The sequence below is a fragment of the Limulus polyphemus genome, unplaced genomic scaffold (genome assembly GCF_000517525.1).
Source record: "Limulus polyphemus unplaced genomic scaffold, Limulus_polyphemus-2.1.2 Scaffold662, whole genome shotgun sequence".
In the NCBI taxonomy this organism is placed as follows: domain Eukaryota; kingdom Metazoa; phylum Arthropoda; class Merostomata; order Xiphosura; family Limulidae; genus Limulus; species Limulus polyphemus.
In genome coordinates, this window is record NW_013666272.1 from 109219 (window position 1) to 116763 (window position 7545).

General features: G+C 35.2%; 1 long non-coding RNA gene across 1 annotated transcript in view; it reads right to left on the reverse strand.

The window, feature by feature from the left end:
• Positions 1-208, reverse strand: part of LOC111085851 — a 15660-nt gene extending 15452 nt beyond the window's left edge. Inside the window, exon 1 of the long non-coding RNA XR_002610631.1 lies at positions 92-208. This is a non-coding gene — a long non-coding RNA (uncharacterized LOC111085851). The remainder of the gene's footprint in view (positions 1-91) is intronic.
• Positions 209-7545: the final 7337 nt, after the last annotated feature.

Genomic DNA, 7545 nt, shown 5'->3' on the forward strand with positions numbered 1-7545 from the left:
TAGTAAAGACACTTAACAAATTTTATTTAATTAAATAATGCACCAAATAATATAGACTAATAACATGCAAAAAGTAGACAGATTCACTTACCTCTCAAAAATTTCCTGGCTTTCTAACTATGGGACAAGAGCTGTTAGAAATTGATCCAAGCTAGTCGTTAACTTTCCCACAGGAACGATGTTGCCACTCCGAGTGAACACAACATTATACAATGCGTCAATTGATAGATGAAAACCTTGACTTTCTAAGTTATAGGTAATATATAGTGAAACGTAAGAGAGAACTGTCAACGAATTGTGAAAGAGAGGATGTGACAGGTGGGTGTAGCAGGAGGGGTCTGATTTTCTATTTGATAGCTCTGTAACCAAACAGAATTGAAGGCTATAAAAATAATGGTCTGTTTGAGTAATAACAATTTTATAGAGAGTATTTTACGTTTAATTTCGTACATTTTCAAGGGGTGATGGATAAAATAGAGATGATGACATGCTAAGACAAAATGTGTCACGTGTGTGTGTCGCACTAGTGGAAATTCAAGATTTTTTTACATATTTCCTTGTAGAATTAAGAACTTAAAACTTGTATACTATTAAAATATGGATTATTAGCTAAGATGTTATGCTATTCTAATTGGTATAACATAAACAAAAAGTAGTTGAATAAAAATTTGAATGTAAGACACTAAAACCTTGTGTAATTCACAGTAAAGGGTACCCGGGGAGAAAGGGTTATATGGTCAGGAAATGTAATTAACTAATGAATTAGTGTTTTGTACCTAGTGTATTAAATATACTCATGTTTAAACATCAAACAGTAAGTTTTAATTATTTGATGATATTATCCGATTAGGATGATTTAAATTGTGAGGAAATGTATGAAACTAATAAGTTAGTGTTAAGAGTCATTTTCAGAACAATTTAAATGATTAGGAAATTTAATTAATTAATAAATTAGTTATTTAAACCGATTGTATTAATTATAGACATATTGAGACACGTTATGCTGGTTCAGTGGAACTATGACGGCATGGCCACCTGTCATGGCGGCCTAGCAACGCGTCCCTACCAACGCATTGATACTTACCAAAAATGAGAATATGTACCCATGAAGCTGGAGCTACAGTATTTTTTACTAAATAATCAAAATAATTAGAAATATGAATGTACACAAGTGAACACTAATTGTGAGATGAGCATTCTTTGCACAACACCTAATTCTGGAGTGATGGTGACAACTTTACATCAACACTTTATTCTGTGCTGAAAATGTTACACACAACCAGCTGCTGTGCTGATAACTTGACACTATCACCTCATCCATAGGCAATAGTTTTACACCAGCACATTTTACTAGAATGACAACTTCACTCCAGCACTTTATTTTGTGGTGAAACTTTACACACCACCACCACCTGTTATGATGATAATTTCATATAAGATGTAATTCAGGTTAGAAATACCAGTCGTAATCCCCTCCCCAATCGAGAACTTGCACTGTGTTAATGTAACTAAAATTCCACCAACTATCCTACAAAATAAATTGCTGTTGTTTTAGCACAAAGTTATGTGTGCTCTATCTACCAAAATGGATCAAACTCAGAATTTTAGCATTGTAAATCCATTTTCTTAAAGATGACATCCATCATGAGGCTTTTTAAAGCAAAGTAAATGTATTGTACTGCTAAGTTTTAACAGTTGTACAAGTTGTTGTCGAGGGCTATCTTACCAAACAACGTTACAGTATGGGACTTCAAAATATAGTTTTCCCCCATTTATATAACAATAGTAATCGTAGTAGCTAGAGGAACATCAAGAAAATGTCATGCAGAAGTGAATCTGAACAACTTGAGTTTTACTTTAAAAAAGACCAACACAATGTAAAAGCAAAGTGAGTATTAATATTTATTTACAAATCGACACAAATGGAAGTTAATGAGAGCATAGAACACCAGATAGTGCTGTTCTTACCCAGAAGGCAGACTTTATCAAGAAATGAAGACAGTAAGAGTAGTTTGGAATGCTGAAGAAATTCTGGATAAGACTAGAATAGTACGACAAAATACAATACAGAGCGAAATGTGACCACATTTCTTGGTCAACGGTCGATTATCAAGACTACAGCCACAGCTAGAAACGTATATGTGCGAAAAATGTTGAAAATTATAGATAAGCATAAAATGCTCCCTTCACTAATTCTAAAACAAGGAATACAAAACGTGTTTGTATATCATAACAACTCTACCTATATGAGAGTCATAATGTGAATTTATACAAAGCAATATCAAATTATTTACAAAATCTAGAATGTTTCAATTTTTGTTAAAGAATAAACTGCATTGACATAATTTTTGGTTAAATAAAAAAAAGAACGGGTTTCAACAGCTCAGTAGAAGTTATACGTTTTAATATGCGTTACTTATATGCAATGATACCCGTGGATAATTTCATGTATTTTTATGTTATTATTTGCAAGTTGCTGAGCGACATATTTTCCATTCAAACATTTGTCACTTGTGAATAACAGGTAGTATTTGCTAGACCATTATTTAAAAACATTTCGAGTATATTAGCATATCTTGGGAATTTTTCTAAAGCAATCGCTAGTGCTAATGCGGAGTTATTTAGTGTTGATTATTCTTTCTCCCTGAACTGAACGTCATTTTGTGAGCACCATTCGAAATATCTTAAATACAAACTTTATTTTTTGCTCTCAGTTTTGCATGTAAACAATCCACCTTCTTTCTTGTATTTCACACCAGACATTTTAAATAAGCCTCGTTTCCTATCAGGTTTGGCCTTCAGGAAGCCAAACGATGTTGTTGATTTGTTCCACCATTCGACCTTTCCTTTTCCTACAGTTTCAGTCCTTGTGTAGTTACCATAGAAACCAACTATTATGGCGGCTGGAGTGTGTTTTTGGTCTATCGGAAATACTTATGAGCAGTCGGTTAAAATGTTCGCCGGTTTTCAATCGATAATTCCAGGGACTGTCTGGCATGTATCAAAATAATAAACTTGAACAAACAGCGTTACGTCAATTGTAATATGTTTTCGTGCGTGCTGATATAAATTAAACAAGCGGGATATATTCATTGTATTAGCAACTAAGCGTTCTAATTAGTAATTTTAGTACATCTGTTTGTTTGGATTCGCACAAAGCCACCACCAATTCTTGTTCTACTCTTTACTGATCACACACAGCCCCAAAGTACGAAGCACTATTGTTTACTTATTTATTTTTAATGGTAACGGGAAGCGAACCACGGAACCTCAGATACACAATCCAGCATACTAATTACTTGGCCGCGCTCGGCCTAAAATAGTATGTCTCATAGCAAAAACGATGAAAATCTACCAATCTATGATATTATTTACAAAACTATTATTTTGTGTGCACGTTTGATAAACAAAGGAAGCCATTAATGAGAATGTAATCTTCTTAAAATTACTAGACATTATACTACAAATATTTATACATTGTAACTGTGAGTTAATGGAACCATTTAACAAAATTTATAACTCGAAAATATATAATCTTAAACTAAAATTCTTGTGCTTCTGTAAAACGATACACCAATTACAGTTCCGCGCCAATTTAAAATATATGTTTCTAACAGCAGACTTTTTTTTTTGAAAAACAGCAAAAACAGATGGCCCGGTATGGCCAGGTGGTTAGGGCGCTCGACTCGCAATCTGAGGGTCGCGGGTTCAAATCTCCGTTACACCAAACATGCTCGTCCTTTTAGCCGTAGGAGCGCTATAATGTTACGGTCAATCCCACTATTCGTTGGTAGAAGAGTAGCATAAGAGTAGGCGGTGGGTGTTGATGACTAGCTGTCTTCCCTCTAGTCTAAATTAGCGACAGCTAGCGCAGATAGCCCTCGTGTAGCTTTGTGCGAAATTCAAAACAAACAAGCAAAAACAGTATTAGAAGGCCATGCAAATATTTATATGACATTTAAAATTGTCAAACTATCAAACAGATAGGTAGCTATGGGTAATTTTTTAATATTTAACAACCTTTTTAAACTATATATGAACTAAATAAATCACTGTGTACGCTGATGCCCAATGATGCCCAGTGAAAACGTAATAATGAAAAGTGGAAATAAATATATTAAGTTAAAACAGTAAACGAACAATTTTACTGTAATTTTTTTTTCTTTCGTGAAAGGCATGGTAATATATTTTCTCACCTGTGCTGAGGTGGAGCAACTGAATTACACGTTTAGTCCCTTTAATTTGGTTCTTTGTCTACAATCTTCTATAAAACTAATGATCTCAGATTTTCAAAGAACTACTATACCCTTCGTATTGCAGAGTTGCCTTCTCTTCTACTTCCTAAACTATACATTCTTCTCACCTATTTGCTCGGTATACCTTATTATTTGTTTTTGTTTTTCACGGCCTATTACGACAGCTTTATGACTTAAAGTCACTGACGTGGGTTGGGGACCTTGCATGGACTTCCAACTAGCGGATCTCGTGTTAGAATCTAGTCATCAAACATACTCGTCTCTTCAGCTATGGTGATGTTGTAATGTGACGGTCATTCCCACTTTCTGTCGGTAAAGAGTAGCCCAAGAGTTGGCGGTGGGTGGTGATGACTAGCTGCCTTCCCTCTAGTCTTACACTGCTAAATTAGGGACGGCTAGCGCAGATAGCCTCTAGTAGCTTTGAGCAAAATTTAACAAACCAAAAACAATCCATGTGGGTTGTATCTATGTAAAACAATCCATGTGGGTTGTATCTATGTTTATCAAACTTGATTTGTCTTGAATTTCGCGCAAAGGTATTCGAGGGCTATCTGCACTAGCCGTCCTTAATTATCAGTTATAGATTAGAGGGAAGGCAGCTTGGGCTACTATTTTACTAAGGGGTAGTTAGATTGACCCTCGCATTATAACGTCCCAGGCTGAAAGGGCGAACATGTCCAATGACGGGGATTCGATTCCACGATTGCAAGTCGAATTCCGCTTTCGTTTCTTTTCGCACAATTTTTAAATTATGTTTGCGATATGTTATATAATAAAGTTATTTTGTTGTTTATAAAATACGAAGACTTATCCAAATAAAACCTTTAATAATTTTACACACTTTTTTCAAGTATAAAGTGGTTGTTGTTTTTTTATATTCATTATGTGGATACTTCCTTCTGTAAAAACACGATTATGTTCAAGAAAGCTTGTTTTGATCTGGGCGTCGTGACTGAGCAAATCCACTGTATCAAAAAAAGTAATGATACTTTACGCTTGAAAAATCAATTCTGAAATTCGTGCATACAAGCTTGCCTGCGTTTATAATTGAAAATGTCAAGGCTTAGGAGGTTTTGCAGCTAAAACATTAATTGTGCTTGTTAGCATTTTCGACTCATATTTCATGTATATATAGAATAGTAAAGTAGTTGAGTAAATTTCTCAGAGTCGGAATAAACGAATATGCAACTTAGCTATCGATCAGTTAACTATTCTAGAACGTGCCATATTTAATAATTTGAAAAATCAATTTAGTTACAAGTTAAGCAATATGCCTAAAAATGGTAAAACTAGGCCTTGATGAAATAGCATTAATAGTAGAACTCTCAAATAAACTCCGATATTATTTTTATGCCCCCAGTGGCACAGCGGTATGTCTGCGGACTTACAACGCTAGAAACCGGTTTTCGATACCCGTGGTGGGCAGAGCACAGATAGCCCAATGTGTAGCTTAATTACAAACAAACAAACATTACTTTTAATCTACAGAAGTATAATTGTCGATTACTTCTGGTGGCTTGCTTGTTTTGAATTTCGCGCAAAGCTACACGAGGGCTATCTGTGCTAACCGTCCCTAATTTAGCAGTGTAAGACTAGAGGGAAGGCAGCTAGTCATCACCACCCACCGCCAACTCTTGGGCTACTCTTTTACCAACGATTAGTGGGATTGACCGTCACATTATAACGCCTACACGGCTGAAAGGGCGAGCATGTTTGGTGGGACAAGGATTGGAACCCGCGACCCTCAGATTGCGAGTCGAGTGCCCTAACCACCTGGCCATGCTGGGCCCGTCTGGTGGCAACGATTTTCATGTTCGATGTTAGATGTAATGCTAAATATTCTTATTATTAAACTATAGTTATATAGATTAAGTTTTTATTGTGATTTAAGGCTTATTTTGATTTCAGAAACTTATGAATTTTCTACCTTCTATTGTTGAATATATTGACTTCAAGTTATTTTTTTTAAATGTATGCTTAAATAAAATTACAGCTTGGGGATGAGCTTCGGGAGAAGCGTTGTACTATCTGAAGTGCAATATTTTAGTTTTAACAATGTTTAAGTGATGAAGTAATTTATTAAGTATCTGTCAGTTTGTTAATTGGTTATAACTTGTTTAGCTGAGTATAACTTATGATATTTGAATAATTTATGAAAATCAAATTTGGTTATTGGAAATAAAGTAACTTCTGCTTAAGTGACCGAGATTATTTTTATACTGTTTTATTATCTGCATGCCCCCCCCCCCCAGTGGCACAACAGTATGTCTGTAGAGCACAGATAGACCATTGAGTAGCTTTGTGCTTAACAACAAACAAACAAACTTATCTGCATATTAATGTGAGAGAGTTTGTTGGTGCAATTCTTCTGAGTTTTACACGTGATTCTCTGCAGGGCCTAAAACACCTTTTCATTATTCACAGAGGCTCCAATGTACCGATTAAGCTCCTCTAGTATATGTAATTATTACAAAGGTACCCCAAGAAGGGTCCGTATTACCCCACCTCCCCATGTTAGTACACCCGCCTATGGTACTTGAGCATGTGTGCCAATTTGCTACAGAGATCCCAAGAGGGCCGGGATCACAAATCCGATTCGGGTTCAGCGTCACTGAAAACCCACTTTTAGATCCCATTATTTTTGGTGACCTTGCAGACGTATTTTATCCCCCACCCCTTGGTGTCCAATGGTGGTGGGACTATGTTATACAGATACCTCCCCCTCCTGGCCACCCCAGATCTGCATAACCAGCTTGGTTCTCCTAGCTACAAAACTATAGGAGTTCGTGGACAAACAAATAAACACATATATTCACACACAACCTGAATTAGTAAGAGATAACAATAATTGTATATATAATGTTAAATTTCTTCAAGTTTATGAAATAGTCTTCATATCTTTGTTTCCATATAGTTTTCAAACACTGAAAGTGCCATATGCATGAATCTGCCGTATTCGATCATTATTATGTTCCTACAATATGACCAAAGTATCTACGTATAATTTTTTAAATCATTTATTTAACAAGTAAACTGGTTTTAATCAAACAAAGGAACAAATGTTTTGTTAACTATTAAATTTAAAACAACAATTATAATTGATTTTTCTTAATTTATACACAGCGTGGGCACAAGTAAATAGACACCACCTTTTCAGAAAAAAATGAAATTTTTCAATCATATTCACATGAACTGATATATTTATAATTTAATTGATATCTAGTAGATCTTCCTTTCGCTTCGTTGAGTTCGTTGATTCTTTGGGGCATCGTGAGAATTATCTCGTCAA